The following is a 13,012-nucleotide window of genomic DNA, read 5'->3' as shown; positions in this document are numbered from 1 at the left end:
CCCAGGACTCTCTTTATTTGAGGTGCCTCAAAATGCCATGGCTACTTTAATGATGTTTTTTTTTTTCTTGTGACCGAGTCTCGCTCCTGTCACCAGGCTGGAGTGCAGTGGCGCGATCTTGGCTCTGCAACCTCCAACTCTCTGGTTCAAGCGATTCTCCTGCCTCAGCCTCCCGAGTGGCTGTGACTACAGACATGCGCCACCACACCCAGCTAATTTTTGTATTTTTAGTAGAGATGGGGTTTCACCATGTTGGCCAGGATGATCTTGATCTCTTGACTTGGTGATCCACCCGCTTCAGCCTCCCAGAGTGCAGGGATTACAGGCGTGACCCACTGCACCCAGCCACTTTAATGATGTCTTGATATACCCCTTGTATGGTTGAGAGTTTCTTTCTTCTTCTTGTGTTAAAATTCTGGAGAGCCTGTGGCTTTGAGCAGAAAGTGAAGAATTTGACTTCCTCTGAGCTCTGCAGAAATAACACCACGCCCACAAAAACTCAAGGAAGATTGTCTTGGGCAACATTCTGGGCCCTTGGGCCCTGGCACATATTTCCCTTTTTCCCTATGTTGAGAGCTGAAAAGAACCTGGTAGCGCCCAGCCAAGCCAGTTGTCATTGGGCTGCCTTTCACCCTAAACTGCCAGGAAGTTGTACTTACTAGGGGCTGGGAAGGAAATTTTGGTCAGGACAACCCAAACTTGAATCCTGTGATGTGGGGTGTCTGTAGGTCCCAAGGGAGATGGGCAGTGGGGGTCTAGCAGAAGGCTACAGGTTGGACGGTGACTGCAGAACTGAATCCCCAGTTCAGCTCCTTCTGCCTTTTCCAGTGCTAAAGCATGAGGACTTCCCCTCCCAGCCAACCTCCCCGACAACCCAAACAAGTGCAAAATGCCAGGCTCCCTCCTACCCCAGAGGAGACTGATGCTTAAGAGTTCTCTATAAAGGAGGTGACTGCCGTAGCCTAGGCTTCCTTCCTTCTACCTCCATGTCCTTCCTACCTCATTGAAAGAATTTATCCCCAAATCCCTTATGTGGGGCACAGGGAACTCTCCTATCGGCCAAGGGTCCTCCAGCCCCACCTACTGCTCACTACAGTTCCCAGGGTCTCCTGAGGCCTGTGTCCCTGTCATCCTCAGTCACTGGTCGTGCGGGACAAGGTGAGTAAACCTGACCTCCTCTGGGTCAGCCTTTCAGCTGCCATGTGCTGAGGGCTTGCCATACCAACACAAGGCATCCTTTGTAAGGGTGACATTAGGAGCATAGGGAAGAGGTTGATGAGCTGGATCTTGTAAGACAAGGGAAAGTAGAGAAAATACACCAAGCAGAGGGAACCAAGTGTAAAGGTACACTGCTAAAAGAACACCTGAGGCTGGGCGCGGTGGCTTGCGCCTGTAATCCCAGCACTTTGGGAGGCCGAGGCGGGTAGATCACCTGAGGTCGGGAGTTTGAGACCAGCCTGACCAACATGGAGAAACCCCGTATCTACTAAAAATACGAAATAAGCTGGGCGTGGTGGCACATGCCTGTAATCCCAGCTACTCGGGAGGCTGAGACAGAAGAATCACTTGAACCCGGGAGGCGGAGGTTGCAGTGAGCCGAGATGGCGCCATTGCACTCCAGCCTGGGCAACAAGAGCGAAACTCCATCTGAAGAAAAAAAAAAAGGTGGTCCTGCTGCTATGAATAGATAGCTCCATGGACCCAGCAGGGGTTAGGGTAGAGGCTCCCACTTATGCCTCGGTGGGCTCTCCCACCTGCATCACACCCTGGCTAGTGACCCAGTCAGACGTGCTGGGGACCCTGGCTGACCACCTGTACCAGGGGCAAGGAAGGAAGGAGAGGGGAGCATTGTGAAGCAGGGCAGGATGACTCCTGAAGGTGGAGACAGGCCCTGGACAGCTCTGGGACCCTTAATGGTGGCAGCAGCCCCCAGTCATAGGCCTCATTGTGTGGGCAACCTGGGACAGCTAAGATCCCCATGAGGTCTCTTTAAAGGATTCACTAAATGCTCCATTTAGTCTTGGTTTGTTTTTTGTTTTGTTTTGTTTTTTGAGATGGAGTCTCGCTCTGTTGCCCGGCTGGAATGCAGTGGTGCAATCTTGGCTCACTGCAAACTCCAACTCCCTGGTTCAAGCAATTCTGCCTCAGCCTCCTGAGTAGCTGGGATTACAGGCATGCACCACCACACCCAGCTAATTTTTGTATTTTTAGTAGAGACGAGGTTTCACCATGTTGGCCAGGATGGTATCGATCTCCTGACCTCGTGATCCATCTGCCTCGGCCTCCCAAAGTGCCGGGATTACAGGCGTGAGCCACCACGCCTGGCGATTTGGTTTCTTACCCTTTAGTGTAAGGTGATTATCAGCTGAAGATTTAAACACATCCATGAGGAGATGGGGGAAGGGGTTCCTTCAGAAAGTCCTAAAGCTTTCCTCTGGAATTTTTTTTTTTTGGAACAGAGTTTCACTCTTATTCCCCAGGCTGGAGTGCAATGGCACGATCTGGGCTCACCGCAACCTCCACCTCCCAGGTTCAAGGGATTCTTCTGCCTCAGCCTCCCGAGTAGCTGGGATTACAGGCATGCACCACCACGCCCGGCTAATTTTGTATTTTTAGTAGTGATAGGGTTTCTCCATGTTGGTCAGGCTCGTCTCGAACTCCTGACCTCAGGTGATCTGCTCGCCTCGGCCTCCCAAAGTGCTGGGATTACAGGCATGAGCCACCGCACCCAGCCTCCCCTTTGGATTTTAATTCAAAGCACATACTCTCAGGAGTTTAATTTCAAGAGGAAAGCCAGTTCAGACAACAGAGAAGAGAAAGGAGGTGGGGGAAAGGTAGACGGGAAAGATAAAAGAAGAAAGGCCCCTAATGTTTTCCTCAGCACTGCCAAGGCAGGACCTCACCCTCAGCCTCTGACCCCTTTGTGATAAGCAGGAGTCCTGGGGCCTGGCCAGATAATTCACCCATGGGGGATGTGGGCAGATGGCAGCTCTCCAGAAGCACCAGTTAAGATAGCTTGAACCACAGACCTGACTACCTGCCCTAACCCCTCCCAGCTCCCACCTCTACTGCTGCCCCTCCAGTTCCTCCACTGAAGCATCGGAAGGCTCCCCAAACAGAGGTTTGGCCTCCCAGAAAGCAGGATGTACCAGGAATATCCTCATCCCTATCCTTTGGAGCTCACAGAGGCCCAAAGAAGTCTGACTCTCAGGTCTTCCTCCCCAGTTAAAGGCATTGCCAGACACCATTCTGTGAACCCTCTCTCCCACAAGAAAGGCCTTCTTCTAAGCCCCACCCAGGCTCTACAGAGGGTGCAGGTTGCAGGTGCCCTCCAGGCAGAGTGCACTATGTGTGCTGCCTGAGAGAGTATAGCATGTTCCGGCAGAGCTTCCACCTGGGCCTACCCCAGAACCCACCTTGAGGTAGCCAGCAAGGAGAAGGCAGTTCAACCTAAGCATGGGGAGAACAGAGTCAGAAGAGTCTGAGAGGCAGGGAAGAGCCAGTGCTTCCAGGAGATGAGAAGAGACCTAAAGTCTAGAACAGAAAGGCTTGCAGGCACTGAAATCCCAAAAGCACCCAACTCATCACCCCAAGAAAACAAGCTGCTCCAGGATTCTGGCAGGGATGAGGATTGGCAGTGTGGACACAGCTGGGTTGGCAGTGTATCCTGACCACCAGCTTCCTGCCAAGTGTGTGTTTGTGCCAGTCAGCCTGTGGCAGACAAAGCAGCAGGTGGCCCCAGCACATGCGCAGTGGCCATGGGGAGTGAGATCCCTAGGTCTGACTCTTTGGGGGACATTAGCCCTGCCATGGGTGAGTGGGGAGGAAGTCAATAGACTAAGATTATTGGGGGAACGTAGGGGCACCCGATCCCATGCAGCCCATAAAACTAGAGGGGTACAGGACGTGAGTATTATGAAGTTTTTCCTAGTGGAGATATGGGAGGGAGCAGGGAGACAGACTGGAAGTGGCCTAGGTAGGAAGTCTGACCTAGGTGATTCTTGAGTTGAAGACAGGGAGAAAGTGAGTTGTTATTTCCTAGCCATTACTAACCAGTAGTGGCCAGACACAGTGGCTCACACCTGTAATCCTACCACTTTGGGAGGCTAAGGTGGGAGGATCACTTGAGCCCAGGAGTTTGAGACCAACCTGGTCAACATGGTGAAACCCCATCTCTATAAAAAATACAAAAAAAAAAAAAAAAAGGTCAGTTGCTGTGGCTCACACCTATAATCTCAGCACTTTGGGAGGCCAAGGCAGGAGGATCACCTGCAGTCAGGAGTTCAAGACCAGCCTGGTCAACATGGTGAAACTTCATCTCTATTTAAAAAATACAAAAATTAGCCGGGAGCAGTGGAGGGCGCCTATAATCCCAGCTACTGGGGAGGCTGAGGAACAGGAGAATTGCTTGAACCCGGGAGGTGGAGGTTGCAGTGAGCGAAGATTGCGCCACTGCACTCCAGCAGGTCAACAGAGCGAGACTCCATCTCAAAAAAAAGAGATTTTGGCCAGGCGCGGTGGCTCACGCCCATAATTCCAGCATTTTGGGAGGCCAAGGCGAGTGGATCACTTGCAGCCAGGAATTCGAGACCAGCCTGGCCAACATGGTGAAACCCTATTTCTACTAAAAATACAAAAATTAGCCGGGCATGGGGGCAGGGGGCCTGTAATCCCAGCTACTCGGGAGGCTGAGGCAGGAGAATTGCTTGAACCCAGGAGGCAGAGGTTGCAGTGAGCCGAGATCACACCATTGCACTCCAGCCTGGGCAACAAGGGCAAAACTCCATCTCAAAACAGATATATATAGATATATATATAGATATATATAGATATATAGATATATATAGATATATAGATATATATAGATATATAGATATATATAGATATATAGATATATAGATATAGATAGATATATAGATATAGATAGATATATAGATATAGATAGATATATAGATATAGATAGATATATAGATATATAGATAGATATATACAGATATATAGATGATATATATAGATATATAGATATATAGATATCGATATATATAGATATATAGATATATATAGATATATATAGATATATAGATATATAGATATATAGATATATATAGATATATATAGATATATAGATATCGATATATATAGATATATATAGATATATAGATATCGATATATATAGATATATATAGATATATAGATATATATAGATATATAGATATCGATATATATAGATATATAGATATATATAGATATATAGATATATATAGATATATAGATATATAGATATATAGATATATAGATATAGATAGATATATAGATATATAGATATAGATAGATATATAGATATATAGATATATAGATATATATAGATATATAGATATATATAGATATATATAGATATATAGATATATATAGATATATAGATATATATATAGATATATAGATATATATAGATATATATAGATATATAGATATATAGATATATAGATATATAGATATATATAGATATATGGATATATATAGATATATAGATATATATGGATATATATAGATATATAGATATATATAGATATATATAGATTTATAGATATATATAGATATATATAGATTTATAGATATATATAGAAGCTGGGTGTGGTGGCATGTGCCTGTAGTCCCAGCTACTTGAGAGGCTGAAGTGGGAGGGTCACTGGAGCCCAAGAGGTCAAGGCTACAAGGCTACATTGAGCTGTGATCACACCACTGCAGTCCGACCTGGGTGACAGAGTGAGACTCTGTCTCAAACAACAACAACAACAACAAGAAGCTGGGCGCGGTGGCTCATTCTTGTAATCCCAGCACTTTGGGAGGCCGAGGCAGGTGGATCACTTGAGGCCAGGAGTTTGAGACCAGCCTGGCCAACATGGTGAAACCCTGTCTCTACTAAAAATACAAAAATTAGCCGGGCATGGGGGCAGGGGGCCTGTAATCCCAGCTACTCAGTAGGCTGAGGCAGGAGAATCTCTTGAAACAGGGAGGCGGAGGTTGCAGTGAGCTGAGATTGCACCACTGCACTCCAGCCTGGGCGACAGAGCAAGACTCCGTCTCAAGGAAAAAAAAAAAAAAAAAGAAACAAAACACCCCAAAACAAACTAACCAGTAGAAAGCGAGATGTTTAGAGAGATGGTGGAAAGCTGTATAATACATCAAACTCAACCTGAGCTCCATTTTCTCTGCCCACCCAGGGCTTGCAGAGGTTGCAGGCATCGTGATGGATGCCAGGCAGTAAATACCTATGCATCTGCTGCCTAAGTTTTGTAATGGCTGGCAGCCAGATTAACTGCACCAGATCATCATCCACACCTCCTGCTGAATGGAGATGCAGCTGCACCAGGCACCACAGCTGCTGAACCCAGGTGCTATACACCATACCCAAGCTCAGCTGGGTCCCCAGCCCTAGCTGACCAGGCTGTGTGGCTGCAGGTCAGGGTGCCCCACCAAGCATCAGTCTGCTCAACTGTAAGCATCAGGTGAGAGTTCAGACGTAAAAATGCTTGTAAAATATAAGTCCACTATCAGCTGGGCATGGTGGCTCATGCCCATAATCCCAGCATTTTGGGAGGCCAAGGCAGATGGATCACTTGAGGTCAGGAGTTCGAATCCAGCCTAGCCAACATGGTGAAACCCCATCTCTACTAAAAATACAAAAATTAGCCAGGTGTGGTGGCATGCGCCTGCAGTCCCAGCTACCTGGGAGGCTGAGGCAGGAGAATCACTTGAACCTGGGAGGCAAGAGGTTGCAGTGAGCTGAGATCATGCAACTACACGCTGCACTCCAGCCTGGGTAACAGAGAGAAATTCTGTCTCAAAAAAAAATTATATATATATAATTTTTTACATACATAATTATATACATATAATTTTATATATATAATACATATACATATATATATATATACACACACACATATATGTATATAAGTCCCATATAAATAGCTGTAAATCCCCTATGCTGGACAATTGTGGGGAAGATAGAAACCCAACAGGCTCTCTGAGGCAGTCTGCAGAAAGTGGGCTTTGCTTGTGGAGAACCATAGGAGGCTGCTGGAATACAGGAGGATCATGGTCTCTGAATTTTCCTGCACAACGTCTCACTAATTCTGCCCCTCCCTGTCCTCTCCTCCTCCCTTTCTCCTCATATCTCGGTAGGTACCCTCTGCCCTTTTATTGCTCATACTTTTCCTTTATGATACAATTCCTCCTGAGAAAACCAAATACTTGGAACAGAAATGGGGAGGTTGGAAAACAAGACTCATTAGAGAAGGCTTCTGGGTGGTGGTCAGGCCTTGGAGGTGGGAACACCAACATTTCCCTGTGACTTGTGCCCAAGTGAATAAAATCGTACTTTAGATCTAGAGCTTCCTGTAGAGCAGACAAGTGAATTTTCCAGCTGTTGCACAACCAGGAAGAACCTTGTAGCTCTAAATTAATCCTTTTTGCCAGCTCTGTGAAAATGATTCTGAATCCTTTAAATATTTTTCCTTTGACAGCTGGCACAATGTTTGTCAATAGAGGACACTGGAAGAACATTTCAGGAGGAACCATTACTTCCTTGTTCTGGTGGGTCCTGGAACATGACTTCAGGACTCATCTCCGGCAGTGCATGGCAGCCAGTAGTACCCAGTGGGCAGCAGCTTCAGGCTGTTTCATAAGGGAATGCCTCCTGTGAGCCACCTCCCATACACAGCTTTCCCAGGCACTCTAGAGTGTAGAATTCTAGAGGTAAGTTCTGGAAGGCAGATTTCTGGCACATTCCACCAACATGCCATCACAGCAACTTCTGAGTCATTCAGTGAGCCACAGCCATGCCCTTTTCTTTTTTTCTTTTTTTTGAGACAGGGTCTCACTCTGTTACCTAGACTGGAGTGCCATGGCTTGATCTCGGCTCACTTCAACCTCCACCTCCCAGGTTCAAGAGATTCTCCTGCCTCAGCCTCCCAAGTAGCTGGGCTTACAGGTGCTCACCACCACACTTGGCTAATTTTTGTATTTTTAGTAGAGACAGGGTTTCACCAAGTTGGCCAGGCTGGTCTCGAACTCCTCACCTCAAGTGATACACCTGCTTTAGCCTCCTAAAGTGCTGGGATTACAGGCATGAGCCACCACACCCGGCCTTTTTGTGTGTGTGTGAAGCAGAGTCTCGCTCTGTCACTCAGGCTGAAGTGCAGTGGTGCCATCTTGGCTCAGTGCAACTTCCACCTCCTGGGTTCAAGCGATTCTCCTGCCTTAGCCTCCTGAGTAGCTGGGATTACAGGCATGTGCCACCACACCCGTATTTTTAGTAGAGACAGGGTTTTGCCATGTTGGCCAGGCTGGTCTGGAACTCCTGACCTCAAGTGATCCACCTGCCTCAGCCTCCCAAAGTGCTGGGATTACAAGCATGAGCCACTGCACCCGGCCAAGCCATGCCCTTTTCAACAATGTCTGGATCTCAGACCTGGTGGCTAGAGCTCTTCCCTGTGTGCTCTAACTCTAGGAGTAACAGCTGCTCCTAACATCTGCTCTTCCTATGTGCTTTAGAGTTCTCTCTGCTTATTAGCCAATTCCTCATTACTCCAATCCCCCATCACCAAATAGAGTTGATAACTCTTTACAGTAAACTATCCCTGTTGATATTGTGTCATTTGTCTCTCTTCATTGGACCCTGACATACAAACAGCATGGTGGTTGTATGTGCAGTAGTTGGATGGGAAGGGGCGTTCTTAGGACCTGCATCTTCAGTCTCTCTGGAAAAGCCAAGGCCTGGAGGAGGGCCACAGCTATACGATACAGGGGAAGGCAGGCAGGAAGGGGCTTTTGTGCTGAATACCTTGGGCCTAAAGTGTGATAAATGTTTAGAGAATGAAAAATTACACTAGCACTGGCCTTCAACCTATTATCAAATTTCAGGGATTCTTCAAGACCCTTGTCCAGTTTTCCTCACAAGTGTCCCAGGAACAAAGGACAGAGTCTAAAATTCCTTTCAGCACTACTTTTCTCTAAGCAGGGGTATTATGAAATCTGACTGGTATTTTAGAATGCAGACTGACCTGGAATATAGAGACTACAGGCAAGATCAGTCAGGAGGCCTTTGCAATAGACCCCATGAGAAATAAAGTTCAAGAAAAAGGAAAGCATAAAAACAAAACACATGCTTTTCCTCAGAGAACCAGCCTTTGAAGTCAGATTACTAGATAACCATACTAAAAAATTATTTGTTGTTGCTGGGCACGGTGGCTTACGCCTGTAATCCCATCACTTTGGGAGGCCAAGGCGGGTGGATCACCTGAGGTCAGGAGTTTGAGACCAGCCTGGCCAACATGGTGAAACTCCGTCTCTACTAAAAATACAAAAATTAGCCAGGCGTGGTGGCAGGCGCCTGTAAGCCCAGCTACTCAGGAGGCTGAGGCAGGAGAATTGCTTGAACTCGGGAGGCAGAGGTTGCAGTGAGCCGAGATCGCGAGACTGCACTCCAGCCTGGGCAACAAGAGTGAAACTCCATCTAAAAAAAAAAAAAAAAAAAGCCAGGCATGGGGGTGGGCACATGTAATCCCAGCTACTCGGGAAGTTGAGGCTGGAGAATTGCTTGAACCCGGAGGTGGAGGTTGCAGTGAGCTGAGATCGTACCCCTGCACTTCAGCCCAGGCAACAAAGCAAGACTCTATCTCAAAAAAAAAAAAAAAAAAAACTGTTGTTTATCTGAAATTCAAATTTACCTGGTGTCCCAAGTGTTTTGTTTATTCTGTTTGCTAAATCCGGCAATAGGGAGTATTTAATCTAAAGAATTGAAGAGGCACCTGAAAGGACAGTGGCCTAACACACAAGGGCTTCTTGTGCAAACAGTGGGCCATCAACCTCCAAGGCCCTTTCCCAGCCCAGGTCAACACCTGTTCTCTCTTTGCAGTACAAGCCTCAGAGATTTCAACACTTTTCCATTCCTCTTCAACACTGTCACTACTTTCTCCCCTGGGCTTCCTTTTCCCAAGGCCTGACTGTGAAGCAGGTTGCAGTTGCCTTGCCACTTACTCCCAAAACAAGCTCCTAGCCTCTCGCAAGAGCTTTACCTCTAATCACCAGAGAGGAAGATACAGGGACACAAACGTAATCAACGACAAAAAGTGTATAAGGTGGTTTTTGGTGTGTGTGTGTGTGAGACAGAGTCTTGCTCTTTCACCCAGGCTGGAGTGCAGTGGCGTGATCACAGCTCACTGCAACCTCTACCTCCCAGGCTCAAGTGATCCTCCCACCTCAGCCTCTCGAGTAGCTGGAACTACAGGTATGTGCCACCATGCCCAGTTATTTTTTTTATTAATTTTTTTGTAGAGATGGGAGTCTCCCTATGTTGCACAGGCTGGTCTTGAACTCCTGGCTTCAAGCTATCCTCCCGCCTCAGCCTCCCAAAGTGGTGGGATTACAGGCATGAGCCACCCCACCCAGTGTAAGTGTATAAGGTTTTAAAAGTTATCACAGTTGGGACTGGGCTTGGTGGCTCACGCCTGTAATCCCAGCACTTTGGGAGGCCGAGGTGGGAGGACTGCTTGATGCAGGAGTTCAAGACCAGCCTGGGCAACATAGGGAGGCCTCGTCTCTACAAAAAATAATAATAATAAAAAAGTTATCACAGTTGGGGTCTTAGGTTTAGAGCTGCTGACCACCAAATCTCACAGTGATTCAAATGCCTTATCTTCCTTTATTACTGAAGATGAAGCTCAAAGCTGAACGTTCTGGTGCCCATTTATCACTATGGATGCCTTTGCCTGTCCTCCAGGAGCATTTCTGCTCATACATCCTTCCCCATGGCCTAGGGAATTGGGAGCCACAGGAACACATTAGAGCCTAGGAGACAGATGTAAATTATCTGGAAAGCCATGAAAAACCAAACCGAACTAAACTAAGGAAGGAATCATTGTCTTCATAATTCTCAGGGAAAAAGAAAACCATGGAAGGGTGTCTTGAGGCCAGGAGTTCGAGAACAGCCTGGGCAACATAGGGAGACCCTGCCTGTACCAAAAAAATTTAAAAAATTAGCCAGGCATGGGGGCAGGTGACTGTAGTCCCAGTTACTTAGGAGGCTGAGGCAGGAGGATGGCTCGAGCCCAGAAGTTTGAGGTTACAGTGAGCTATGATAACATCACTGCACTCCAGCCTCAGCAACAGAGTGAGACCTTGTCTCTAAAAATGAAAGGAAAAATAAGTGAACTAAGGAAACTTTAAAATTTATTTTTACGGCCGGGCGCGGTGGCTCATGCCTGTAATCCTAGCACTTTGGAAGGCTGAGGCGGGTGGATCACGAGGTCAGGAGATCGAGACCATCCCGGCTAACGTGGTGAAACCCCGTCTCTACTAAAAATACCAAAAATTAGCCAGGCGTGGTGGTGGGCGCCTGTAGTCCCAGCTACTCGGGAGGCTGAGGCAGAAGAATGGCATGAACCCGGGAGGCGGAGCTTGCAGTGAGCGAGATTGCACCACTGCACTCCAGCCTGGGTGACAGAGCAAGACTCGGTCTCAAAAAAAAATTTTTTTATTTTTATTTTTTGAGACAGGGTCTCACCCTGTCACCCAGGCTGAAGTGCATGCAGTGCCACGATCTTGGCTCACTGTAGCCTCAACTTCCTAGGCTCAAGGTCCTCCTACTTCAGCCTCCCAAGTAGCGGGGACCACAGCTGTGAGCCACCATGCCTGGCTAATTTTTTTTTTTTTTTTTTGAGATGGAGTCTCGCTCTGTTGCCCAGGCTGGAGTGCAGTGGCGCGATCAGGGCTCACTGCAAGCTCTGCCTCCCGGGTTCACGCCATTCTCCTGCCTCAGCCTCCCGAGTAGCTGGGACTACAGGAGTCCGCCACTGCGCCCGGCTAATTGTTTGTATTTTTAGTAGAGATGGGGTTTCACCGTGGTCTCGACGTCCTGACCTCGTGATCCACCCGCCTCGGCCTCCCAAAGTGCTGGGATTACAGGCGTGAGCCACCGCGCCTGGCCGCCTGGCTAATTTTTTATTTCCTGTAGAGACAGAGTCTCACTAGGTTTGTTGCCCAGACTGATCTCGAACTCCTGGGCTCAGGTGATCCTCCCGCCTCAGCCTCCCAAAGTGCTGGGATTACAGGAGTGAGCCACCATGCCCTGCCTGCATGTTTATATTATTCAGCCTTAAAAAGGAATGAAATTCGGATACATGCAGTTTTTTACATATTTAATGCCATTAAAAATATACTCTTTAGAAATAGACCAGGCGTGGTGGCTCACGTCTGTAATCCCAGCACTTTAGGAGGCTGAGGTGGGAGGATCACCTGAGCCCAGGAGTTCGAGACCAGTCTGGGCAACAAACATAGTGAGACCTCTTCTCTACAGAAAATGAAAAATTAGTCAGGCATGGTGGCTAACAGCTGTGGTCCCTGCTACTTGGGAGACTGAAGCAGGAGGACCTCTTGACCCCAGGAGGTGAAGGCTACAGTGAGCCAAGACGGTGGCACTGCACTCCAGCCTAGGCGACAGAGAGAGACCTTGTCTTAAAAACAACCAACCACAATAAACTCTTTAGAAATAGAAAACGATACTATGAATATAATGTGGCTTTCTCATAAAGTGTTTTTGGTTTTGGTTTATTTTCGTTTGGTTTGGGTTGCTTTTTTTTTTTTTTTTTTGAGGCGGAGTCTCTCTGTTGCCCAGACTGGAGTGCAGTGGCGCGATCTCGGCTCACTGCAATCTCCGCCTCCCGGGTTCAAGCGGTTCTCCTGCCTCAGTCTCCCGAGTAGCTGGGTGCCCGCCACCATGCCCGGCTATCTCATAAAGTTAACATGGGAAGGCTATGGACAACTGCAGGTATTCGCGTTTATTTTCACCTTTAGAGAAAACGAAAAGTATCCACTCCAAAAACTGGTTCCTTTCTACAACCTGAACTTTGGAGATTTTCAAGACCAGCCACAAGGCCTCTACTCCTACGGCCTGGCCCTCCTCCCCGCCCGGTTCGCTCTAGACTCCATTTCCCAGAAACCCCGGTGTCTT

The sequence above is a fragment of the Pan paniscus genome, chromosome 1 (assembly GCF_029289425.2).
Source record: "Pan paniscus chromosome 1, NHGRI_mPanPan1-v2.0_pri, whole genome shotgun sequence".
NCBI lineage: Eukaryota > Metazoa > Chordata > Mammalia > Primates > Hominidae > Pan > Pan paniscus.
The sequence above is the reverse complement of the archived record's forward strand: the minus strand, read 5'-3'. Positions refer to the sequence as shown.